The 27,222-nt window shown below is 40.3% G+C and overlaps 2 long non-coding RNA genes across 3 annotated transcripts in view; both read right to left on the bottom strand.

Annotated features, from left to right (window-relative positions):
- LOC110743032 overlaps window positions 1–27,222 on the bottom strand; it is a 123,574-nt gene that overhangs the window by 54,264 nt on the left and 42,088 nt on the right. The window lies entirely within an intron of this gene.
- LOC116275242 lies at window positions 12,636–17,426 on the bottom strand. The gene is made up of 2 exons (XR_004184198.1): window positions 17,297–17,426; window positions 12,636–12,892 (listed from the first exon to the last, which is right to left on the bottom strand). It is a non-coding gene; the product is annotated as an uncharacterized LOC116275242 (long non-coding RNA).

Below are 27,222 nucleotides of genomic sequence, written 5' to 3'. Positions count from 1 at the left end.
GGGCAGGGGCAAAATGCTGCCATTTTCTTTGCTAAAACACAAGAATTACCTTTACTGCAGGTCCCAAGAAGTTCTTCATCTCCATCTGAAACCACCTCGACCTGGATTTCATTGTCCATATCATTATCAGCATTTTGGTCAAAGTCATTCAACAAGTCTCTAGGAAGTTTCACACTTTCCCACATTTTTCTGTCTTCTTCTGAAGCCTCCAAACTCTTCCAAACTCTTGCCTATTATGCAGTTCCAAAGTCACTTCCACATTTTCTGGTATCTTTACAGCAGCACCCCACTCTACCAGTACCAAATTGTTGCATTAATCTGCTCTCACACTGCTGATAAAGACATACTTGAGACTGGGTAATTTATTTATTTATTTAATTTTTTTGTTTGTTTGTTTTTTTTTGAGATGGAATTTCATGCTTGTTGCCGAGGCTGGAGTGCAGGCGCAACCTCGGCTCACTGCAACCTCCGCCTCCCGGGTTCAAGTGATTCTCCTGCCTCAGCCTCCTGAGTAGCTGGGACTACAGGAGTGTGCCACCACACCCAGATAATTTTTGTATTTTTAGTAGAGATGGGGTTTCACCATGTTGGCCAAGCTCGTCTCGATCTCCTGACCTTGTGATCTGCCCACCTCAGCCTCCCAAAGTGTTGGCATTACAGGCATGAGCCACTGCACCCAGCCAAGATGGGGTAATTTAAAAAGAAAAAGAGATTTAATAGACTCAGAGTTCCACGTGGCTGGGGAGGCCTCACAATCACGGCAGAAGGCAAAAAGCACATCTTACATGGCAGCAGGCAAAAAAAGAATGTGAGCCAAGCAAAAGTGGTTTCCCCTTATAAAACCATTATATCTTAGAAGACTTACTCACTACCACAAGAACAGTATGGGGAAGACCACCCCCATGATTCAATTACATCCTCCTGGGTCCCTTCCACAAGTGGGAATTATGGGTGCTACAATTCAAGATGAGATTTGGGTGGGGACACAGGCAAACTGTATCAGATCTTAATAGGCTATTAAGGGAATATTGGGAGTAACTTTATGTCAATAAACATGACAGCTTAGATTAAACAAATTTCTTAAATGGCACAAATTACTACAACTTATTCAAGAAGAAACAAAACTGCATAGGCCTCCACCTACGAAAGAAATTAAATTTGTAGTTTAAAACTCACAGAGGAAATTATGGGCCCAGAGGGCTTCACCAGTGCATTCTACCAGTCAAGAGAGAAATAATATCAATTCTGTACAAACATTTCCAGAAAGTGAGAAGCAGATAACACTTCCTAACTCATTCTATGAAGCTTGAATTACCTTGATAAAGACATTATAAAGCATTGTAAGATAAGAAAACTGTGTATCAATATTTTTCATGAACTTAAATGTAAAACTCCTGAAGAAAAATTTAACAAGTCAATCTAACAACAAATGAAAACGATAATACACCGTGACCTAGTGAGGTTTATCTCAGGAGTGCAAGAGTGGTTTAACATTTTAAACACAATTAATGTAATTCACTATAACAAACAAAAAAAGAAAAATCGTGATCATCTTTGTAGATGCAGAAAAAGTCTGAAAAATCCAACCTCCATTCCTGTTAAAACGTTTTAGCAAACTAGGAATATAAGGGGCTCTCCTCAACCTGATAAATGGCATCAACAAAAAAAAAACCCTGTAACTAACATCAAACTTAATGATGAAAGACTGAATGCTTTCTCCCGACATAAAGGAAAAGACAAGGATGCTTGCTGCAACAATTTCTATTCAACATTGTATTGAAGAATCCAGCCAGTGTAATAGGGCAAGAGGAAGAAACAAAAGGCATCAAGATTGAGAAGGAAGAAAAACTTTTCTTTTGCAGGCAATAATTGTCTATATTTAAAAGACAGTGTAATCTATAAAAAACTACTAGAATCAGTAAGTTAGGTTAGCAGATTTTAGAATATAAAATCAATATACAAAATTTAATTGTATTTCTATAAACTAGCAATGAACAATTGGAAATGGAAAAAACGTTAAAAATGGCGTTATTTACAATTGCACAAAAAATACAAAATATGTAGGGATAAATCTGACAAAAGATCTGCCTTGAAAATGATGCGACTTTGCTGAGAAATTAGAGGGGAAAAATGAAGAGACTTTGTTCATGGGTTAGAGGATTTAGTATTGTTAAGGCATCAGTTTTCCCCAAATTGCTCTGTTTTGATCTCAATCAAAATCCTGGAGGCATTTTTTTTATCTTTTTCTTTTTTCAGAAACTGAAAGCTGATTCTAAAATTTATTCAGAAATTCAAGTGACTTAGAGTATCCAAAGAAAATGCAGAGAAGAAGAACAAAGTTGAACACTACTACTTTGTTTTGAAATGTAGGATATTACGAGTGAGGGTAAGAAGAAGAACAAAGCCTAAATAGTAAGTTTTCCCAAAGTTTCTTCAAACAAAAGGGTGTAAAACACCTGTTGTGTTGGGATATAGTAAAAGATAAAATAGAATTGCTGTGACCTCACATCAACTGGCAAAGTATCAAACTGACTAAACCCACTAAATATTTACTGGCTATAATCGAAGTCTATTGGGCAGTGAATGGTCTTGAATGTTACAAACAAGCTGCTTTCAAACTTGATAAATGCAATTTTATTCACTTCCATATAATTTTTATCTGACCCACTTCTAAAAAAACTTGAAGTAGCTAATAATGAACTAGGAAAACTGCCTAAGATTTATTACCTTACTTTTACATATGTACTTTATACTCTTGCATACTTCCTCAATTCTGCTTTGATTAGGGGGAAGATTACTGAGTGATTTCCATTCTACAATACTAAATAATAGGGAACAAACTCAAGTTTTATATACGTTTTCCACTGTCTAGACTTCTTATTTTAGATCCATCTAATGCATGAAGGACAATGGGACCTTTTCCAAATCTAGGAGGAGCAACATGTAGTTGTCGTCATAGTCTTTCTTATGGTAGGAAACTTCCCATCATCGTTCCAAAAGGGCAAACACATGGGAACCACAGTGCAGGAAATGAATGGTTTCATAGAGTAAATGGCCATTTGCCATGCAGACCACAGTGTCATCAAATGTCTTATGATGATGGCATCTCCTACTCAGCATCTTCCCTTCTTGAGGAAAGTTTGATTCTTTCTAGAGAAGAGATTGGTGACTGGGGATTTAAATTTTCTCTTGGAGTGAAGATTTTCGCCATGTTTATGAAAAATAATAGTAGCAATAAATGATACTTAACATAAGGCCTTAGGGCAATATTTCAGGTGTACTAGTGCTTTTCATAGGAATCAGAAAAATCTTATATGAGTGAATCTTATATGTTGAGGAGTGGGAGGAAATTTAATGGTGTCTGAGTCCGTGAGCTTTAAGTATACTTCTTTAGGATAATAAAGAGGGCTTTTCATTTAAAATTTTTAAATAATAATATAGAAGACAAACAAGCAGCTTACACTTTCTTCTTCATGGCCAGCATAAGCATCTTTATCTGTTACAGAGTTTGAATTTTGGAAAATTAAGGGCTGATTGCATTTGAATCCTGTACTCATTTGTGTGCTGCCTATAATAAATATACTTTCAAAATATAAATGTTTTCTTTCTGCCCCCAACTGACTATTGTTCAAACTCCATAGTATGTTTCACCAGAAACTTCATGATCTGGTAAACCTTGTTTACCTCTAGCTTCATTTCTTTATCCTCCAAAAACACACACACGTTGTATTTTTCTCTAATTTAGTCATGAGGTCTCTGTCTCTAGAGTGGCTAGGAACTCTAGCCCTGTGCTGATGGGGCTCCAGGGGATTTGATTATGGGTGTTTACAATGTGCCTTTCACAGGGGACTTCTTTATCCTGGCTCATTGCCTCATGCTTAAGTGTCCAACCTGTGACCAGCTGTCCCTCAAACAGGAAACTCATTTGTTCTGGAAGATGCCCTTGTGCTCTTGTCTAACTTGTGTCCAGTTTATTCCTGCCAAGATAGCCACGCTCTAGAGAGCTCTGACTAGGAAAGAAGTTAGGTTCAGGTGTGTTTCTCAGGTGAGATACAGAGGAAGCAACTCAACAACACACAGTCTACCAGAAGCAGTGTATTCCTTACAGATCCCAGAGAGCACAGAGCGTGTGTCTCACAGGGCCAAAGGAAAGAGGGCAGCTATCCAGGACAAACATGCACGATCAGCAAATGGGGAGCAAGACACAGAGAGACCTGTGGGCCAAAGCTTTTACTGGCATCCAGGGCCTTCCCCAAGCAGGTTTCCCATGATGAGTTCTAAGTGGTGGGTTTACAGCAAGCAGGTATGAGCTCTGTGGTGTTGCACTGTGACTGAGAGGTGGTCAATGCACAGTCCATGTGGGGTGTGGGGGTCAGTGGGGGAAGTCAAGCAGGTTGTATCTAGCTGACCCACGGGGAGGTGGTCACCAGGAGGTGGTTGTTTAAGGCAAATATCTGGAATGACCACTTTGAGGAGTTGAGAAGACAAAGAACTGGAAACCATGTCAAGGGTGGTGAAGCCCTGGTTTGGGTATGAAAAAGTCCAACTTTTATTCCAAACGGATGCTGAAGCAACATAAAATTATAAGAATTCACTACACTATACTACACTCCCTTCTACCAACTTTGTCACACCCTCCCTGACTACATACCACCCTCATACCCTATAAGGCAGCCACAGGGACACTATTTCAGTTCCACATATGGCCTAGGCTTTCAACAGACCCTTGGCCTTCACCCATGTTATTTCATTTGCTTAAAATACTATGTTACATGTAATTTTTGTTTGGTTAATTTCCACTGGTCCTCAGCTTGGTGGACATTTTCTTTGAAAAATTATTGATTGACTTTCCCAATGAGGGTTAAGGGTCCTCATACGTTCCCCTCTCTTCCCCTACCATAACACTGTCATTTTTGCAGATTGTATTTTCTACAGATGCCCACAGCTGTATCTCCTATCACATGGGCTCCTACCTTGCCTCTCCTTCATCATTAGCTGTGAGCAGACATTAAAGGACTCAAATTCTCCATCCCCAGAGTCTATTCAGCCTTAATAACCAATACAATGTGAGAGAAGTGATGGCCAATGATTTCCAAGGCAGGGCCAGAAAAAGCCATGCATCTTTTGCCTGTTTCTATTGAGATGCTTGCTCTGGAGGAAGCCAGTTGCCACCTGAGAAACACAGTTACCCTAAGGCTATCCTGTTGGAGAGGTCACATAATGTAGGTATTCCTGGCAACAGCTCAACAGGGTTCCTAGATAACAGCCAGCAAGAACTCAGCCGAGTGAACAGAGACACCTCCAGATAATTTCAGCCTCTGGTCACTGAGTCTTGCTAGCTGGGCCTCAGGCATTAGGGAATGCTGTGCCCTGTTCAAATTCCTGAACTGCAGAGCCATGAGCATCATGCAAAGGTTGGTGTAAGCTGGTAAATTGGGGGATAATTTGTTACACGGCACTAGTAGCTGAAATATTATTAGATAAGTGGATGTTTACTCATCAAGGCCATAAAATTCCAGACCAGACTATAAATGCATGAGTATAGGGATTCTATGTGATTCGTTTACCGTTACAGCCTCAGCTTTTAGCCCAGTGCCTGTTATAGCAGGGATTATAATTATAGAGATTTAGCAAACAGTCTTAGCTAACTGATAATCTTAACTAAATAATAGATTCATAGGTTCATAACAAATAATAATAATGTTAACTAAATAAATAGATGAATAAATAGATGAATGTGTTCTTCGTCTAGTTTTGTGTTTATCCACCTCTTTTTTGCAGCTTAAATTTGGTGACCTAGCTACAAATAGTTGGTGTGCACAGGAATTGTTTTTCCTGTCTGCCAAGTTCTCCATCATTAATGTCTACTGTGTTCCTTGTCCCAGCATTTAGAATATGAAGTAACCAAGAGAAAGGCCTTGGACCATGTGGATCTCAGAAAGCCCATCTGGTAGGGCCCCTGGAGTGAGCAGAAGGGGACCAGGGTTGGGTGAGGCGTGGTTGGAGGCAGCACCCCTCTGAAGCCCATTAACTTGAGAGTGGTCTTTATGAGGATGCAGAATCATCCATTAGTAAAATGCTGCCTCTCTCTTTCCACATACCATCCTAGGGCACAGGAATTGAGGAGACTGCAGAGAGAGAACAACTAGACCAAATCAGCATATCACCAGCTCCCTGCTCAAGGAGTGTTAACTGGTTGGGCAGGGGCTATTCAGGTGCTGTGTTATGTGAGATAATATCCCTGCCTCAAAAACTCTGTGCCATCTTCCCCTTCTACCTCAAATCTTTTTCTTGCCTTTACATATATGTGTGTGCACACACACAAGGCCATGAAGAGGCCTATGGCCTTCCTCACACCTGATTCTATGCAGGATGGATGTAGCCTTCCATGCTGGAGTACTTTCCCCAGTATAGACACAGAATAAGAAGATTAGGAAGAATAGGGATAAGAATAAGAATAGGAGGAGAAGATCAAGGAGAAGGAGGAGAAGATGGGAGAGGGAAAGGAAGAGGAGAAAGAGTTACCTTTTATTTGATGTTTGCTGAATGGCATGAATTATAATAAGAGCTTTTTGTCATAATCCCATTTAATCTATAACAACAATAACTCATAATTTCCGATTTGTAGATGAGGAGACTAATGCTGAAAGAATTTAAGTAACTTGCTCAAAATCTCACATAGTTGGGAATTGTTGGAACCAAAATTTTTAGCCGGGTTTGGCTATCTCTAAGTTCCTTGCTCTTTCCATTCAATGAAGCTACAGAGGGTTCTAGTATCACCTGGAAGTATCCAAATAGCCCACAAGGAGCAGTGCTCAAACTGGATCATGATGTGGGAGTCACTTTGATTCTGACACTGTACAGAATTGAATTCCTTGTTATAACACCTGTTTGAATTTTGCTTCTCCACACACTGCTCCTTGGGTGCCTAAGCACAGCCAAGAAGAACTCCTAACTTACCTAAAGTCCAATGTCCTGGCCATGCCTTGAGGACAAGAATTCAGGGTATCAGATTCCAACACAGTGCATTGCACCAAAGAGGAGCTGTTGAGTATTTCAGTTGATGGCTGTCAGCCATACATTGCTTCATGCACAAGAATGCATGTGTTACTGGCAAAAGAAAAATGACTTCCTAAGATCCATTCTAGTCAACCATGTTAGTTGTCCTGATCACAGCAGCCACTGTGAAATCGGTTGGTTTTGTTAACTCCCCATGATGCAGTATGTACACAAACTCTGTTTGCTAAGGCAACACAAAGTCAGTAATTTATTCAATGTTTACAGAGAGTGATAAGAAAATTAAGGACCAGAATCAAGTGTCTAGGCTCTGGATCAAGTTACTCCAAGGTTGTAAGGAATGTTCAGAGGCATTTCATAGCCTCTGGAGAATGCTTTCTTGAAATAAAGACTGGGGCTGGGCACAGTGGCTCACACCTGTAAATCCCAGCACTTTTGGAGGCTGAGGCGGGTGGATCATCTGAGGTCAGGAGTTTGAGACCAGTCTGGCCAACATGGCAAAACCCAGTCTCTATTAAAAATGCAAAAAATTAGCTGGGCGTGATGGCGCGTGCCTGTAATCCCAGCTACTTGGGAGGCTGAGGTAGGGGAATGGCTTGAACCTAGGAGGCGGAGGTTGCAGTGAGCTGAGCTGAGTTGAGATTATGCCACTGGACTCCAGCCTGGGAGACAGAGCAAGACTCCGTCTCAAAAAAAAAAAAAAAGAAAAATGAAAAAGAAATAAAACTTGGGTTGCTGAGATTATGGCCAGGGTTCCATAACCGAGTCTAGAATTGTAAAGCAAAGAAGCACCAGCGCCTCCTTTTAATTGTTTTGTTTTATTTTTCCAATTCAGCAAACATTCCTGGTCATCTGCTATTTTAGAGCACTGTGCTTCACCACTTAGCCCTATAGAGGACACTAAGCAGTAGGAAACATAATCACTGCCTTCAGAATATTACAATCTGTTGACAAAAATAAGTCTTCAACTAATACATGCCCCAGAGGGTGAGAAAAGCCTGGCCCTAAAGACACTCCCAAAATGTGAGAGAAGTACGCATCTGGGAGAAGTCTATTCCAACAGGCAGTTATGTATTTCATTTTGATCATGTGTTTATTCTTGTGGTTTGATTCAGTATGACCTTTGGAGCCTCACTTTGGACTAGACATTGAGCTACAGAGTGGAAATAATTGATCGCACATTTTTTGTTTAACTAGTTCACTATACCTAGTAATTTTGGAAAAGTTACATATTTCAACAGATTCCTTTGTCATTTACTAGTCTTTGGTGGGTCAGAACATAATAGTTCATAACATATGCATGCTGATTTTTAGATCTCAAAGTCAGAATACACGGTTGAATATGTAACTATAATAGATAACTTATATATGTTATGATAACTTATATATAAGTTACTATGCCAATAAGTTGTACTTAGGCCCTTCAGTTTTAATATACTTCATGTGGCTACTTTCTCTAACATTGGGGAAAAAAATATGAAACCTCTCTCTTAAAATTCTACTATTTAGAATAGACATAAGAAGTGGAATTGTACCCGCCACCTGCTCAGCTGAGTGGCAGAGCTCTATCTTTAGAATGAAAAATCCAGACTGCTGAGTGGTAATAATTTAAATTCTCCAAAAGAGAAAAGGGGGAAGTTAGAACGAGTATGAAAGAAAGGAATGAAAGAAAATAAAACATTAGCTCCCAAAGAAAAGATAGAGGAAGTTAGGGAATTGAGAAAGAAAGAAAAGATAGACCAAACACTGAAACAGAACAAAAAAAAATCTGAACAGAAGCCTGACTTACTATAATCCACTATATCTTTGCTGATATACCCAAAATAGGATTCAATTTAGTTCCCAGTAAATGACACCAAACACCAAAAGCAGCTAGTGACTCACAACTTAGAAAATCAGTTGAACGGGCTTTCCAAATGGATCTGAGTTTATACTTAGTATTAATAGAACTGTTTCCTTTTCCTCTAATAATAGGTCAGAATATACAATAGCATTCTCCAAGGTCTAAAAAAATTTTTTTAAATATGACATATCTATTTTAACACGAAATTCTCCTCTTTTGATTTTTTTTTTCTAGTTAAGTGCAGAGAGCATTAAAAAAGCACTCAAAAAGCTATTGAATCTTGACGTTTGAGAAAGAGGAATGAGTTATAATTGTGGCATGATAGTAGAATGAATTATAGAATGAGTCAGAGCAGTAAAAATAGTATTACAGATGGTGCTTTTTGCTTTAATACCTTAGTACTTTTCCAGTCTTCAGGAATTCACTGTCAACACCCCCAATTGTGGTCCACTGTAGTGGTGACCACATTTTAAATAGCCCCTTCTTTATCGAGTCAGTGTTTTATTGCACTACCAGTGCCTTTCTCACTTGACTTTCAGCTTGTAGTCATTCACCACATAAAAATACCAGAAGGAATAAGATGATTGGATGAAGAATGCAGAATAATAACCATGTAAGATGTAATGTGCCATAAATGCGGTGTACACATATTACATATTATGGCAAAACCTTAGTAATTGCCTGTCTGGTTTAATTTTCAGCTGAGTAAAGGGAAAAAATTCTGAGGTTGTGCTATCTTTTCCTCTGTTATTATTATTATTACAAATATCTGTATTGGTCAGGGAACCACATAAATCCATCACTACAGTTTTTATAGTTTGCAGAGTTTCTGGACTTGGAAGCTAACCTAAGGTAAAACACCCAAGCTCAGCTTTCCAGAGTGTTTTTACGTTTTTCATCAGAAATGAATTTCAAGTTAACCTTTAGATCCTAAGAAACAAGAGTTTCCTATGAAACTGTGGGGTAGCTAAACCCCCAGGAGGGAGAGGCGTGACCAGGGCGAGGACATACTGTTCTCATTCCCCCTGTTGGCAGATGTGTTAGACATGAATGGCCTTCTTGAATCTGGGAGTCTTGCTGGGGCATCCAAACCCGGAAGAGAAAGAGGCTTCATGATTTGGGGGTGAGGAGAGAGTGGGGACGGTAAATGCCCAGGAAAAATTCTGGTGTGTACCAAATCCAGCCTCTCATTTTTCTCCCCATACCTCTCTTATCTTCCAACTTAAAGTCTGAGGAGAGCTTGACTTGAGAGAGCAGCTCGACTTTCTCAAGGACACAACTCAGCCCAGAAAAGAGTTGTTCAGATGGATAAATATTCTACAGTCTCTGATGGTCCATATTGAACTTCATCTCCTCCTGACATTCTGCACTCTGGACTTCTAAAATCAGTTCCATTCCAAACTCCTCTGTTACTTCATTGCCTTTATCTCAACAGTTCTAGAAATATTTGGGGCCCCACTTTGACTTGAACGTCCATGCTGTACTCGAATCTGCTCCCTAACCCCTGCCCAGCATTCGTTCCCCCTAGTCCTTTCTTGCATAATGACATCCCTTTATGTTGATGACTTAAGATCTCTGCTCCAAGGGCTCCACTGACACGCACATTTTATTCAGTAAACACTTTTTTATGCCTGCTGTTCTAGATTCTACTCTTGGAGCTCGGCACATACTCCTGCCTTCAATGAGAAACCCACAGTCTAGTGAGAGGGAGTGAAAAGTGAAGCACGGGAGAATAGAGGCTTTGGTAGGAGGTGACACAGGGTGTATGGGGATGCGCAGAATCCAGGCCAGGCTAGGGGTGAGGGAGAGGAGGGCACTGGGAGGCTTCATGCAGGAGGAGACACCTGAGCTGAGTCTTTTTTTTTTTTCTGAGACCAAGTCTTGCTCTGTCACCCATGCTAGAGTACAGTGATGTGATCTTGGCTCACTGCAACTTTTGCCTCCCAGGTTCAAGCAATTCTTCTGCCTCAGCCTCCCAAGTAGCCAGGACTACAGGCATGCACCACTATGCCCGGCTAATTTTTGTATTTTTAGTACAGAAGGGGTTTCACCATGTTGGCCAGGCTGGTCTTGAACTCCCGACCTCATGATCTGCCCACCTCGGCCTCCCAAAGTGCTGGGATTACAGGTGTGAGCCAAGCCACCGTGCCTGGCCCTGAGCTGAGTCTTGATGCATATGCAGTAAGATGTAGCCAGGCAATGACATAAAAGGGGAAATGGGCAGGAGAGTGGAAAAGGATACCGGAACAGATAGAAAGAGAATAGAAGTGTGCATAAAAAGATGCTGATTAAATACTAGACATTTTAAGTGCATAAAAGTGAATAAGGAGAAGAGAGAGGAAGGTTTTTAAAAGAGTTGGCTATGAGTCCTTTCCTCTCCAATGGATTCAAATAGCTTGTCTTAATCGGATTAGGTTTGTGTAACACAATACCATAGACGGGGTGGCTTAAATAACAGAAATTGATTTTTTACAGATCTGGAGGCTGGGAAGTCTAAGATCAAGGTGCCAGCAGATTCAGTGCCTGGTAAGGGCTTACTTCTTGGTTGGCAGATGACTGTCTTTTTGCTGCATCTTTACATGGAGGAGAGAGCAAAGGCTCTGCTCTTTTCTTCTTTCTTTTAAGGGTACTATTCCCATCATGAGGGCACCATCCTCATGACCTCATCCAAACCTAATCACCTCCTGAAGGTCCCACCTCCAAATATTATCATATTGGGGATTAGGACATAAACATACAAATTTTGGGAGGACACAAAAATTCAGTCTGTAACGCAGCTTTTACTGATACTAACAGAGAAATAAATGCATGATGCAGAACTGACTAATTTCTCACCTGGATGCCATGGACTGGATCACAATAAACCACAAAACTGCTCTTTCTTTATTTAATCAAACCTGTGATCAGTTAGCTGGGCTCTAGTTGTGGTTGATCGCACTGTGTAATTAGAGACCTGTCTAAGATGGGCTATGTTTTGAATGTGTGCCCCAAAAGTTCATGTGTTGGAAACTTAATTGCCAACATAACAGTTTTAAGAGGCAAAGCCTTTCAGGGGTGATTGGGCTGTGAGGGCAGAACCCTCACAAATGGCCTTATGCCATTATCACAGAAACACGTTAGCTCTCATGAGAGTGTGTTGTTCAAAAAGCAAGCTCAACTCACTCTCACGGTCGCCTGTGCTCATGTCTGCCTCCTGCTTTTCCACCATGTACAGCAGCACAAAATCTGTTTCCAAAAGCAGTAGCCATGCCCTTGGACTTCCCAGTCTCCAAAACCACGAGCCAAATAAACATCTTTAAAAATAAAATAAAATAAATTACGCTGTCTGTGGCATTCAGTTATAGCAATAGAAAACAAACAAAGACAAAGATAGTCTTTTATTATTGAGGCATGCAAAGAGAGGCCTCTCCAGAAATCCACTGCCTTGCCTAGCTCAGGGCTACAGAAGACTGACACAGCTCTTCCTGGCATGCGTGTTAACAGTCCCAGCTAGACTTGAAAGAATTGTTCCATATCCCCACTGCTGTCAGGTGATTCATATGCTGCTATTGCTCCATCTCTTTGGTCACTTGATGTCATGGGACACCCCCACTCCATGCACCCCTAGAAACCTATGATCTAATGCCAGTTTAAGACAGGAAACCAACCTCACATTGCCTCCTTTACCTCAGAAGAAAACTCTTTTTCTCCTGATACCTTAAAATGCATATCTGACTTTCAGGTAAATGTCAAGGTTCACCAGGTTGTCAAGTAAACCACAAAATGTAAAGATTACTATGAGGGCTGAACATTTTAATTGAGTCTGCATGAAAGGAAATGTGCCAGAAATATAGATCTCATTGGTTACATAACCATCAGTGTAGTTTTATAAACAAAATCTCAAGTTCCTTTAAAATAGTATGCTTATTAGGAAGGAAGTAGCTGATGGTGTTTATTTTTCTTCCATCAAGAACTGGGTCGTAAGCTGTAGAAAACTGTCAGCATACAAGTAATTGTCATCTTTCAGCACAATCCATGTTGGTGGGAAGAAGGCTGATTAGAAAAAGAAAAAGACACGGTGTACAAGTAAGAATATGTGTACCAAAAAACAAGGTCAATAATGAAGCAATGTGGCTAACCATAACTTGGCTTCTGGGATTGAGATTCTGGACCGTTGAGTAATTGTGTTCCCTTTGCTCTAAGTCCCATCTGTCTTGTTTTCAACCCCTTTCCTGGTGGTTTGTGTGGTGAGCTAACCGCTGGACCAGCACTGGGCATCACTGATGTCTAAACACACAAACACCCTCAGGGATTCGTTTCTAACCCCTAGAGGGAGAGGAGAGCTGGTATTTCACAGGTCCAGCTCTGGAATTCAGTACTGTCTCTAAACAGGAAGAAGAGATGTTTACAACTGCTGTCTGGCTCAGGGGCCAGCCTGTTTCTCTGGGATGTGTTTGGCAAAACCGGAATTCTAAATTTGATGCAGAAAACAATCACTTGATATTTAAAATAAGGACTAAATGTTTTCCTCTTCATTCCACATTCAGCCTTAGTTACTTAGAGGGGTCATTGACAGTGTTGTTTCAAACTCTGCATGGCATTGTATTAAAAAAGAATGTATTCATTTGTTAGTTACTCAGTCCAGTAAATCTCATTGAATTCTTAGTATCTTCCGAGAGGTGCAAAGAGCTCTTAGACCCAGTTTTACCCTACAAAGAACCTGCAGCCAGCCTGGGGACTCACCATAGAACAGGAAGCTTGTTCATGGTGTTGCTGTTAGCGCTGTATCTCCCACATCTAACATGGTGTCTTTAGTACCTTCTAAGTGTTCAACAAATATTTGTCAAATAAACAAATGAAATTAACACCCATGAGGACGGTAAAGCCTTTCCAGGCTGAGAAGTGACACTCCAGGCTAGGTGACTGGGGGAGGCTTCATAAAGAAGGCAGGATTTTAGCAATACTTTCCGGAGGGGGAAGTGGGGAGGGGAAATGGGTTACTTCTTCAGGTAAGGGGGTTCAGGTGAGTTGAGCCAGGAGACTGGGAGACCCAGGGTATTTTTGGGAGAGACGGTGGTCAGAGTGCAAGAGGCCAACTGTGAGGCAAAGCCTGAGAAAGGTCAGCTGGGGTGGACTGGGCAGGAGAGTGCATGCTGGAGGGAGGCATCTGAAATCACTTCCCAAGCCACTTCACCTGTCGTTAGCAAAAGAGAATTGTGAGTAAACAGAGAGGTGTGGCCAGGGAGAACTGCAGAGAGAGCCAGACTGACTATGGGGACCCGGGTGGGCCCGGTTGCCACGGGCTTGGTACTGTGATGCTCTGCACTTCCTGCCTGATTTTAACCTTTAGAAAAAGGGAACATTGCTTAAAAACCAAACTTCTTATGTGTGTTTCCAAGTGAGTCCTAGGATTGTTATGTTTACAGTCAATTTTGATATAAAGAAGTGACTGGGAAGGGGGATAGGTCTCAGAGCCCCAGGAGGCTGCTCTTGAAAGGAAATGGTCTGGGCGGGAGCCCATCGCTATCTCCCCGCCTGTAATGTCATAGCCCAAAGGAAGACTGCAATGGGCCACACCAGTGGCAGGGTTCTTACTGCTAGGCTCTAGCACAAGCAGTGTGTATGTGTGTGATGTGTGTGGTGTGTGGGGGTGTATGTGGTATGTGGGGGGTGTGTGTGGGGAGTGTGTATGCGTATGTCATGTGATGTGAGTGTGTGTGTGTGTGGTGTTGGGGAGTGTATGTATGGAATGTGAGGGGTGTTTATGTATATGTGGTGTGTGTGGTGTGTGTGTGTGTGTGGACTGTGTATATATATGTGATGTGAGTGTGTGTATATGTGTGGTGTTGGGGAGTGTATGTATGGGGTAGTGTGTGTGTGTGTATGTGGTATGGATGTGTGGAGTGTGTATGCACATGTGTGATGTGAGTGTGTGTGTATATGTGTGGTGTGGGGAGTGTATGTATGGGGGTGAGGCGTGTGTATGTAGTGTGTGTGTGTGGAGTGTGTATGCACCGTGTGATGTGAGTGTGTGTATATGTGGCCAGGTGTTAGAGTGTATGTGGGGTGTGAGGGTGTGTATGGTGTGTGTATGGTGGATGTGTGGAAGTGTGTATGCATGTGTGATACAAGTGTGTATATGTTGTTGGGAGTATATGTATATAGGGTGTGAGAAGTGTGTGGTGTGTGTGTTTGGGTATGCATGTGATGTGCATGTAATGTGGTGTTAGAGTGTATGTATGGGGTGTGAGGGTGTGTGTGTGTATGTGGTATGGATGTGTGGAGTGTGTATGTGCATGTGATGTGCGTGTGTGTGTATGTGTGGTGTTTTGGAGTGTATGTATGGGGTGTGAGGGTGTGTGTGTGTGTGTGTGTGGAGTGTATGCACATGTGTGATGTGAGTGTGTGTGTATATGTGTGGTGTTGGGGAGTGTATGTATGGGGTGTGAGGGGTGTGTGTGTGTATGTGGTATGGATGTGTGTGTGTAGTGTATGTGAGTGTGTGATGTGAGTGTGTGTGTGTATGTGTGGTGTTTGGGGTGTATATAGGGGTGTGGGGGAGCGTGTGTGATGTGTATATGTGAGAGCGTGTGTGTATGTGTCTTTAGGAGTTTCTGAGCACTGAGAGAGTGTGAGGAAGAGAAGAAGTGATGTGGGGCCTGGACTATGCCAGCGTTCTCCCAAGCAGGCCCTGTGTATGCGGAGAGCTGATCTTTCCGTGGTGTCTTTGTGGATTTTCAGCTAAACTCAATAATCTCAAAGATAGCAAAAAACAAAAACAAACAAACAGAAAAACACTAAAAAACCAAGTTGGTCAGGAGAACTACAAAAAACAAAAACCCTCATAAGCTTAGATTTCTCAATAAAATAGTTACAGGAAATTGTTCACACTGCAGGAGAAGGAATTTTTTCTATAGTTAGCTTTCATATCAATGTTGCAACCTTCTTATTCATCTAAACTGGAACTATCAGCCCCCATCCCATGCCTCCCGAAGCTGTGTGTCCCTGCGCCTTAGCCTTCATGGAGTTCTTTTACATCTGAGCAGGCTGCGACCTCCTGGATGGTGGGAACTGATTTGTTTCCATAGAGCATTTCTTGGCACAGAGCAGGTGCTCAAAGTTTTGGGTCTGAATGGGATTCAGGAGGGACTCTAAAGTGCAGTCTCTCCCTACCATGAGCTACAGTAGAGGGGCTTGTTCATTATCTCACAGATAACTGGAGTCAAATGCATGTGTGCATGTGCACACACACACACCCTCCCCACACAACCATTACAGAAATTAGCATTACTTTTGGAGATCATGCGATCTGTTTCAGTGTCAAGAAATAGGCACATTTTCTTAATACCGCATAAGCTATTCCATGCTAATACAGTGTAATTCTCTTCTACAGAATGCATGCTTTACATTAACATACTGAAAGGTGTCAGTGTCACTGGCCTCACATTCTTCCTCACCCCACAATTCTGCTCACCCTCCAGTGGACTCCAGGTCCTCTGGACCGCAAACACCTGGTTAAGACACTCAGGGTCAGTCAGGACCATGGAACCATAGATAGTGACACGAAGCCCTGCAGAAGCTTTTGAAGGCTGCTTTTCTGTCTGCTGGGTACATCACTCTCCAGGGGGTCATTTTGGATACTTTCTTCCCATTAGAGAAAAAGGGAATATAAGAAAGTATAACCTTTCTGTGCAAGAATCACACACACCCTCTACCTTGTTGGGGTCAGTGGTGGGGAAGCAATGAAGGGAGGGGGGTGAAGGGACTTGGTTACAGAAACAAACTTCCAATGATAAAAACAGGATAACACAAACATGTCACAGAAGTTTAGAGTAAGTAGAAGGTAGGTCATTGAAATGCTTAGGGAAGGATTCCCCAAGTGCTAAGATGGGAGTCCAAATGATTGAGCAGAATTTGGGTAGATGGAGAGCCTGGGGACAGGGGAGGAGAGGGAGGGCATTCCTAGCATTCCTGAGTGGAGGGTCAGCAAAGGCCAGAGCTAGGAATGGGCACAGTTTATATGGGGTCAGGGCTCCCACATGACCACTCTCTGTCCAGAGTCCAGAGGGGAGAAGTTAGTGCATGAGAGAGCCTTGTAAAGACTGTGCATGCACATGTGTTTGAATAGAAACCATTATTTGCACACCCTACCTCTGAAATACCTTTACCTCCCTTTCCTTAATCTAAAAAATATAGCATGAGTATGAGTAATGACAACAATATCTCACATGTATAAAAGTGCAAACAGTTTAAAAGAGGCTTTCACATATTTGCCTAATTTGTGACATTATATCATGAACTCGTTTGAAGCGCTGCGACATATACCCACTTCCTGCGGTGTGAGGAATGCTTATCAGTTTAGTGTTGCATTTGCAAAATGCCACTTATTTAAAATTATTGCTAAAATATTCCTTGTGCGCTCTAAGGAGCTGGTAAGATTCTGCATTCAGTACTTACTTGCTTTCAGAAGTGTGCTTCCTCCAGAAAGCCTGAGGAGAAGAAGCAAGAACATCTATCTTTTTATTTATTTATTCATTTATTTTGAGACGGAATCTCGCTTTGTCACCCAGTCTGGAGTGCAACGGCGCAATCTCGGCTCACTGCAACCTCTGCCTCCCGGGCTCAAGTGATTCTCCGGCCTCAGCCTCCTGAGCAGCTGGGACTACAGGCACCCACCAACATGTCCGGCTAATTTTTGTATTTTTAGTAGAGATGGAGTTTCACTAGGTTGGCCAGGCTGGTCTCGAACTCCTGACCTCATGATCTGCCCACCTCAGCCTCCCCAAGTGCTGGGACTACAGGCGTGAGCCACCGTGCCCAGCCAAGAACATCTGTCTTTCAGAAGCACAGGGACTGAGCAGGATGAGTGAGCTATTGCCACTCCAAATCTCCTATTTTAACAGCAAGGGTGGAAAGGAGTGGGGAATGTGGGGTGCAGGAATGCAACCCCAGGTCCCCAACTTCCCAACCTGTCCAAATAAGGGAAAAGCACCATTCAGCAAAACCAGTCTAACAATCCCCAGCTAGAAGGGCCTGAACCAATATTTTTGCATCTGTTTGTTGAAAGTTCCATGCTGTGGAGTATCATGAGTGCCTCCTCCTTCTCAGAAATCGTCCCCACTGCGCTGTGATATAAAGCAAGCCTGTGGCCCCGGTGTGTGGAACAAGGTATTTTTGAAGACTGTTTAGATTTGCTGGGAATACCCTGAGCAGGTTTCTGCTGCCCTTGGAGACTCGAGAAACCAGGACTATACCCAGGTCACTGCCCATGACTGGTGAAGGAATGTGACTCAACCCTGAGGTTTAAACCTCATAGTTGAAGAGAGGATTCTGAGTTTTAACTTTCCAGGTGAGGAGTCACTGAAAGAGTACTGTATTTTTTCAAGTAGCCACCCTTTTTTGAATGCTTGCTGTAAGCCAGGTTCTGTGCTTAGTTGAGAGTTTTACATCATCTAATCCTCAATAAGATACATATTGTTACTCCATCTCATAGGTAAGAAACCTGAAAGCCAGAGAGGTTGAGCAACTTACCCAACATCTTACAGCTAATAAACTACAGCACTGTGATTTTTGCATAGGTTTCTCTAACTCTTCTTAACTGTTCTTGTACATAAATCCATAATTTCATTCAATGAACTGTTACTAAGTTCCTATCAAGTGCCTGGGGCTGGAAACACACCTGTGAATAAACAGAAAAAGCTATGGCTTTCATGGGCATTATATGCTGGTGGACAGAAGCAGAACATTCACAAATATATAACGTTACACGGAGATAAGTGTCACAGGGAAAAATAAACCATGGAACTAGATGGCAAGAACTGGGGAGCAGGCTGTACTCTTTACAAGGAAATGATGCATTCGTGATGACAGGACATAAAAATGCTTCCCAACATGTCAAGAACAATTTCTAAACTCCTGCAGCCTGTCATAGCCAGCTGTGATGACAATATGATGGCTCCCCAGCCAGCATGAGAGGAGTCCCTGCCAAATAGGTGTGTTTCAGCTTGTTGGACAGGCAGTCAGAAGGGAAATGTTACAGCACAGATGGACTGAATGATTGCGGATAATGATTTGATCCTGTGAGCCTCACTTCCCCTTACCTTGATTGGAAATGAATTCCCTCCCCTTCTTTCTTCATAAGGAGGTTTTGAACACTGACTCCCACCCTACCAATCTGGAAACCATTTGGAGACTCCCAGGAGGAAAGGGCTGTGGACCTCTGTGATTGCTGATATTGTTTTCATTAAATATGACGTGATTGGAAATTACCGGGAAAAACCACTACCAATAAAAGGATGGGTTTCAAAAGATGTGACAAATGAGCATTTCTAAAAGATTGGCCTCAAAACCTAGTTGATGAACTATCAATGTTTCTAAGCCATATAAGTAAGCAGTTTTGTAAGGCAGTGTGATTTCAAAACTTTGAGAGAAGATGGTCCTATGCTTTAGAAAACAAGGGACTTAATAATGAAACAACGTATTTTGAGAGCATTACTTTCTCCAGAAGTGCCAAGGTTTGTTAATACCCACATAGATGACAGGGAGTTCTTGCATCCAAACAGATCTACCTAGTTGCCTGAGACACTTGGGATGTCAGACTGTAAACAGTGTATCAAAATCTTAGTGAGAACATTCAGTAAAACCAAATATCCTTTGTCTGTAGCAGGGGGAGGTTTTGAAAATGAATCTCAACTGAAAATAATTTTATACAAACCCATAAAACTCCATCATATTTTACACTGCTGACTCCCTTCTAACTCCTTCCAGCCTTTCCAAATTCTTTTTGGTAGTAAATAGAGTTTAAGTATTTAATTAACTTATTAAGTAATTAATGTAATGATTATTTCAAATCTTATATTCTCATTTCATGTCACCTGGGAAAAACTAAAACTTGATTTTACAGAAACCAGTTTTTCAGAATTGATAATATAAATGATCTTGTTTCTATTATAAATTTGTACACATAAGACTTCGCAATCTTTCCTTGATTCAAAAAGAGAAGTTAAGGTCAGTTCTTCAAATATATTAGCATTGTAATTATAAGTATAATATAGAGAAATACACAGCTTTTGAGGTTATTTAAATTTTGCCCTGTATGTCTTAATCACTTAATGAAATTCTTGGAACAAAAGGGTCCAAAAAAAGCCAAAGTGGTGGTAGTGATTTAATTTACTATCATTTTATAAACTTTCTTAAATCTGTGCAATCTAATATGAAAGCTACTAGCCACATGTAGCTATGAAGCATTTGAAGTGTAGCTCCTATGAATTGAAACGTGCTATAAGTATAAAATGCACACCAGATTTCAAACGCTTAGTATAAAAAAAATCAAAAACACCTTACTAATTTTCATATGAATTACATTTTGGAATAATAATATGTTGAGTATATTGGGTTAAATAAAATCTGTTATTAAAGTTAATTTTACCTTTTTTATGTTTTTAGTATAGCTACCAGAAAATTTAAAAGTACATATGTGGCTGGCATTATATTTCTATTGGACAGTGCTGCTCTAAAGCTTAAGAAAGCACAAAATGTTTTTGATGTAAAGTATATTTTATTTGATACAAGCACGGCTACCCTCTAGCTCTCTTTTGGTTTCCATTTGCATGAAATATATTTTTCTATCCCTTCACTTTCAGTCTATGTCTATCCTTAAAGGTGAAGTTAGTTTCTTGTAGGCAGTGTACAATTCAGTCTTATTTCTTTGCCCATTAGCCACTCTCCTATTATTTGATAGGAGAATTTAATCCATTCACATTCAAGATAATTATTGATAGTCAAGGACATACTACTGTCATTCTGTCGATTATTTTCTGGTTGTTAATGTAATAATCTTGTTCTTTTCTTCCTGTCTTGCTGTCTTCCTTTGTGACTAGATTATTTTTCTCTAGTAGTCTTTTTGATTTCTTACATTTTATCTTTTGTGTATCTACTATAGGTTTTTGCTTTGTGGTCACCATGAGGCTTACATATAACATCTTTTAGTTATAATAGGCTATTTTAAGCTGATAACAACTTCATTTTGATTTCATACAATAGACCACACTTTTGCTCCATCCTTCTCCATTTAATGTTTTTGATGTCACAATTTATGTCTTTTTATATTGCATATTACTTAAATTATTGTAACCATTTTTTTAATAGTTTTGTCTTTTAACTTCATACAAAAGATATGTGATTTACATACCAGCATCACAGTATTAGAGTATTCTGAATTTTACTGTATTTTTTTTTACCAGTGATTTTTATACTTAAAAATGTTTTCCTGTGACTAGTGTTCTTTTCTTTCAGCTTGAAGAGCTCCTTTTAGCGTTTCTTATAAGATAGTTCTTGTGGTGACAAACTCCCTCAGCTTTTGTTGGTCTGGGAAAGTTTTTATATCTCTGTCATTTCTGAAGGCTAACTGTGCTGGGTACAGTATTCTCGATGGCAACTTTTTTTTCCTTCAACACTGAATATATTATTCCACTGTCTCCTGACCTATAAGATTTCTGGTAAGAAATTTGCTGCTAGCCTTACTGAAATGCCCTATGTGATTTTTTTTTTTCTGCTTGGAGGATCCTCTCTTTGTCTTTGATTTTTGACAATTTTATTATGTTTTGATGTAGTCTTGTTTAGGTAGAATTGAATTAGAGAACTTTTGACCTTCCCATACTTGGATATTTACCTTTTTCTCCAGGTGTGGAAAGTTTTCTGCTATAAACTTCACTTTAAACTTTCTACCCCTTTGTCTTTTCTCCTTCTTGAACTCCTAAAATTTAAACATTTGCTCTTTTGATGTTGTCCCAAAAATCTCATATGCTTTCTTCATTCTTTTTTATTGCATTTTCTCGTTTGTGTATTTTAAAGTAATCTGTCTTTGATTTTGCTTGATCAATTCTGAGTCTTCTGCTTGAACAATTCTGCTGTTGACTTTCTCTTTTTATTTTTTTATTTTTTGCATTTTTTATTTCATTCTTTTTTCAGCTAAAGAATCTATGTTTGATATTTTAAAAATGATTTTAATCTCTTATGTTGGTAATTTATTGTTTTCCTGATTTTTGTTGTTTCTGTTTTCTTGAAGTTTGTTAAACTTCCTTAAAAACCATTATTTTGAATTCTTTGTCACCCATTTCATACATCTTCATTTCTTTAAGGTTGGTGACTGGTGCTTTATTTAGTTCTTTAGGTGGTGACATTTCCCTGTTTGTTCTTGATCCTTGTGGTTGTATGTTGGTGTCTGTGCATTTGGAGAAGTAGGTGCTTATCTCCTATTTATTCTTTGCAAACTGGCTTTGTCTGGGAAATTACTTCACCAGTCAGTCCCCTCAGAGATTCTAGGAATGCCATCTGTCATGGTCCACAGGTAGGCTTGCTTTTGGAATCCTTGGGCAAGCTGGCCTGGTAACTGGATCAGCAGGTAGGTGGGCCTAGTGCCTGGGTCCAGGTTAGGTCTGGAGCCTGTAGCCAATGTAATATACCTGTTGACTGAGTCTGAGACGATGTACTTATAGTCTGGATCTGCAAGGGTGGGCCTGGAGCCTGTAACTGTGGGGTCCTGACTTGAAGCCTGGGTCCCCTGTGGCTGACCTGGTACTGGGGTAGACCTTGAGCCTGAGTATGGAGGGGCCACCCAAGTACTGGGATGAGTCTGGTGCCTGGGACCACTAGAACCTGAGTCCACAGGGTCTGGCGTAGTGCTGGGGCAAGACTGGAGCCTGAGTCCATGTGAGCAAACCTGGATCCTGGCATAGGCCAGCCTAGAGGGTGGAGTTGCAGAGACCGGCCTGACACTGGGCAGGCCTGGAACGTGTGTCCATGGGTGCTGGCCTGGCACTTGAGGCCAGGGGTGTCAGTCTGGTGTTGAGGTGGGCTTGAAGCCTGGGGCTGTGTGAACCAACGTGGCTCTGGGCTAACCTGGAACCTTAAGCTGGCCTGGTGTCTAGTGGGCCTGAAACCTGGGACTATGGGACTGGGGAGTCCTGTTTCTAGAGAAGGCCTGGAGACTCCGTCTATGAGGATTGGCCTGGCTCTGGGGCAGACCCAAACTTTGGGGCCACTGGGGCCACTCACACTGGGGCCAATCTAGAGTCTGGGACTGTTAGAGTAAGCCTGGTGGTAGAGCAGGGCTAAGGATCAAGTTCACTGAGCAGCCTGGAGGTTGAGGCTGCAGGATCTTGCTGGTATTGAGGCAGGAATGGAGACTCCGTCCTCAGGTACCACCTTAAAGTCTGGGGCTGTCGGATCTGCCCAGTGCTGGATTTTACTGGTGTAGCCCTGGTGTTGGAGTTCAAGACAAACGCCAGTGCTCACTCCCCTCTCCTTTCTTCAAGCAGAGGGTGTTTCTCTCTACGCTGTGTTGCCTGGTGTTGGAGGATGGATGATGCAGGTAATGTAAAACTGTCCTTCCTACTCTTTTCAATGAGTCTTTTCTTATTTCTGTGCTACACACAGAATAGGTGCTGTTATCTGTCACCTGGTTTTCTTAGCTTTTGTGAAGGTATTTTTGTGCATGGATAGTTATTCAGATTGAAGTTTCTATTTGGGGATAAGTATCGGAAAGTCTTATTCCACCATCTTGCTGACATCTCAACAAAGAAAGTGTTTAATTCAGTTGACCTCGAGGACTTTTTAAAGGAATTTGTATGTTATATTTACAGAAGACTCACCTAAGAGGGCATCAAGATTATATTAGTAAGTACATGCCTTATATACCCAACTCTGCTTCAAACAAGAACAATGACAGGAAAATATGAATAAATAAGTAAAATGATATAAGTAGGTTTAAAGCAAGACAAAAATTTATATGAACCACACCAGGCACCTGGACCGGAAAACAAGGCAGTCAGTAGTGTATACACAAAGCTCTGGGCCTGCTTCTGGTGCAGGAAGCAAGCAAAGACATCTGGGAATTTAGCTCATCTGAAGTAATGGTAATTAAAATTACTCTATATAAAATGGCAACAGGAATCAAGCCAGAGATTGGGGTGGAAATCCCTCTAATTTAAACAAGGGAACAGAAAAGTCTAGGGAAGTTTCTGCTAATTGTTTCCTGGGAATATTGCCTCTTTGGTAGGAAATAAAACAGCCTCATCTCCAGGATCTGAAACTGACTGCTGGCTCTATGACCAGACTGGCCATAAGTCTTAGTCTTTGGTATCATAATCTTTGAGTCATAATCCTTAAATTGTATGAAGCTCAAATCTGCAACCTAAGACATGTTTTGGTTAAGGAGCCCCAGGGAGCTCGGTGGAGGCCATCACAAAAACTGGAGAGGAAAGAGTGGTAGAGAAGAAAAACAAAAACCAAAAAGGTTTAATTGTTTCTTAAAATGAGCCTAGAAACCATAATACCAAAAACAAAGAAATGCTATGCAAAGCCAATATGAATCACCAAGAAGAAGATGCCTTTGACGAAAGTACAAAAATAGTCCGACAAAGGCTTTAAAATAGGCACTTTAGGGTAATAAAGGAGATAAGTTAAAGAATAATATCCACTGAAAATAAGATATAAAATTGGCAAACAAAAATAAGAATAAATTAAACAAAACAGGTGGATCTAAAAAATGTAAAAAATGTAAACATAAAAAAATGTATTGGAAAAAAATCTTGGCAGAGAGATTGTATAGAAAGTACAAGGGCATTAGAAGATAGTACTGAGGATTTCACTGGAATGCATCACAGAGACAAAGAGAAAAAAATGACAAAATAAAGGACTTGGAGGATAAATGAAAGATCTGACTTATACATGGCTAATAGAATTTTCCAAAAAGGTAGAAAAGCAATATTCGAAGAGATATTTCCTGATGTTTTTCCAGAGCTGAAGAAAGACATGAGGCTGTAGAGCAAAGTCCAAACACCCAGAGGTATAGATAGATAGTAATTGTACAAGATGATATACATAGTGAGACTACAAATCATTGAGAACAAATAGAGGGAAACCCTTCAAAGCTACTAGAGATAAAAAGGTTACTTACAAAGGACTTACAGTTAAACTGACAGCAACTATAGGTACCAGGATTCCAGAAAATAATTATATGCTCAAAATCCTAAGTAAAATTAACTCAGACTAAAGTTTTATACCCAAACTATCATCTGAAAAATGAAAAGAAATAGCCCGGGAGCGGTGGCTCACACCTGTAATCCCAGCACTTTGGGAGACTGGGCGGGTGGATCACGAGGTCAGGAGATCGAGACCATCCTAGCTAACACTGTGAAACCCCGTCTCTACTAAAAATACAAAAAAGTAGCTGGGCATGGTGGCACATGCCTGTAGTCCCAGCAACTCGGGAGGCCGAGGCAGGAGAATCGCTTGAACCCGGGAGACAGAGATTGTGGTGAACCGAGACCACACCACTGCACTCTAGCCTGGGCGACAGAACGAGACTCCATCCCCATGCCCCGCCCCCTCCCGCCCAAAAGAAAAGAAAAGAAATAAAGGCAATTTTAGACTCTTAAAGAAAGATCAAGAGAGTTTACCATTAATTGATGCTCATGAGCACAAATATTAAAGGATATATTTAAGTAAAAAGGAAAGTGGACCCAGAGGGAAGGCATATAGAATACAAGAAAGAGTGGTAAACATAATATTAACAAATTATGTCAGTTTATTAATTTAATGTTGACAATTTTAAAAGCTATTTTAGCAATTTTGGGGGGAAATCTTTAAAATCTCTAGGAGGTAGTTATTTAATAGGTAGTTAAATATAGCCAGAGGTTTTGAAACATTCAGAAATTTTCTCAATACATTTAGATGTTAGGAAAAATATTATAGTCGAAGATTAGAGATGGTAATTGAAATACCAAAAATAATAGAATTAAAATAATAGAAATGCTTCCAAGCCAACAGAGTGGGGGGAAATATTCATGGAGGATATTATAAAAAAAACAGAGCTTTATCCAAAAGAAGGCATGGAAATACATTTTTTAAATCCAATAAAAATGGGTAGTAAAAGGAAAATAGGGTAGTAGAAATAAATGCAAATATGTCAGTGATTATAACAATGAACATGAATTAAATTCATCTGATAAATGACAGAAACTAATAGATTAGAACTTTGTAAGCCAGCTATTTGATGTCTATAAGAAACACTAAACAAAATCTCCCGCAAGATGACACAGAAAGATTGAAAGTAATGGGAAAAGTGGAAACTTGCAATTAATAATTGTTAAATTAAATAAGTAGAAGGCCATTGGCCTGAGGCTGTGTTGATACTTTAAATTCCTACATAACAAACTGCAACCTAACTTAATGCATAAACGAACTGAAACTTAATTTATGAGTACAGCAAGTAGCTGAGTTTCAGCTAATCACAGGCAGCCAGCTCACTATGCCATGCCCAAACAGGAAAGTGCCACATCACACCATGTTCAAATAACGCAGAAGTTTACCTGTAACCAATCAGGTGATTTCTTTACTTTGCTTCTGTGTTCAGCCTGTAAAAGCTTGCTGCATGCATTGCTAGGCAGAGCTCTCTGAACCCCTTCTGGCTTGAATGCTTCCTGATTCATGAATCTTTCTTTGTTCAAATAAACTCTGCCAAATTTAATTAGTCTAAAGTTTTTATTTTAACATAAGCAAAGAAATTTTGTGTAACAGTATCAGGATTAGACAAAACAGAATTTCAGACATAACACATTAATAAAAGTAAAGATAACTACACATAATAACGAAAACTGAAATTCACTAAGAGATAGTAAACACGAACATATATCTGGAAAATTTTTGACATGTCTTCTTAAGTAACTTAAGAGGGCAAAAAGGGATATCACAGTAAATGTTGCAAAATATTCAAATAGCATATGTACTTTAAGCCTATGACTTTAGGGACATAGACATTTATGACAGAATTAAAAAATATTTACAACAGAATAAAAGCACTACTTATAAAAATGTTAGCTGTGGCTGAGGCAGGAGAATGGCGTAAAAACCCGGGAGGCGGAGCTTGCAATGAGCTGAGATCCGGCCACTGCACTCTCCAGCTCCTGAAGCGACACAGCTGAGACTCCATCTCAAAAAAAAAAAAAAAAAAAAGATTGGCTATGGCTTCTTAAAAGAATAAACATGTAATTTTAAGTGAATTAATTTAAAAAGTAAACATAATTAAGTTTAAGAAAGAGCAAATCCAAAGAAGTTTTAAAAGAAAGCAGAAATTAATAATATACAAAAAATATAGAAAAAAGAGAAGCAGTAGAGAGGATGAAAAGTATCAATATCTGTTTTTTAAATGGCTTTACAAAAATATAATTCACATACTAGTTCGCATAGAATTTAAAGTTAACAGTTCAGTGATTTTTAGAGTAGTCACATAATTACACAACCTTACCACAATCTAATTATAGAATATGTTCATCACCCCAAAAAGAAACCCTGTGATTCTCCTAGAAATCTCTAGGCAGTTA

This window comes from Papio anubis, chromosome 6 (assembly GCF_008728515.1).
Source record: "Papio anubis isolate 15944 chromosome 6, Panubis1.0, whole genome shotgun sequence".
Taxonomy (NCBI): Eukaryota; Metazoa; Chordata; class Mammalia; order Primates; family Cercopithecidae; genus Papio; species Papio anubis.
The sequence above is the reverse complement of the archived record's forward strand: the minus strand, read 5'-3'. Positions and strand labels throughout refer to the sequence as shown.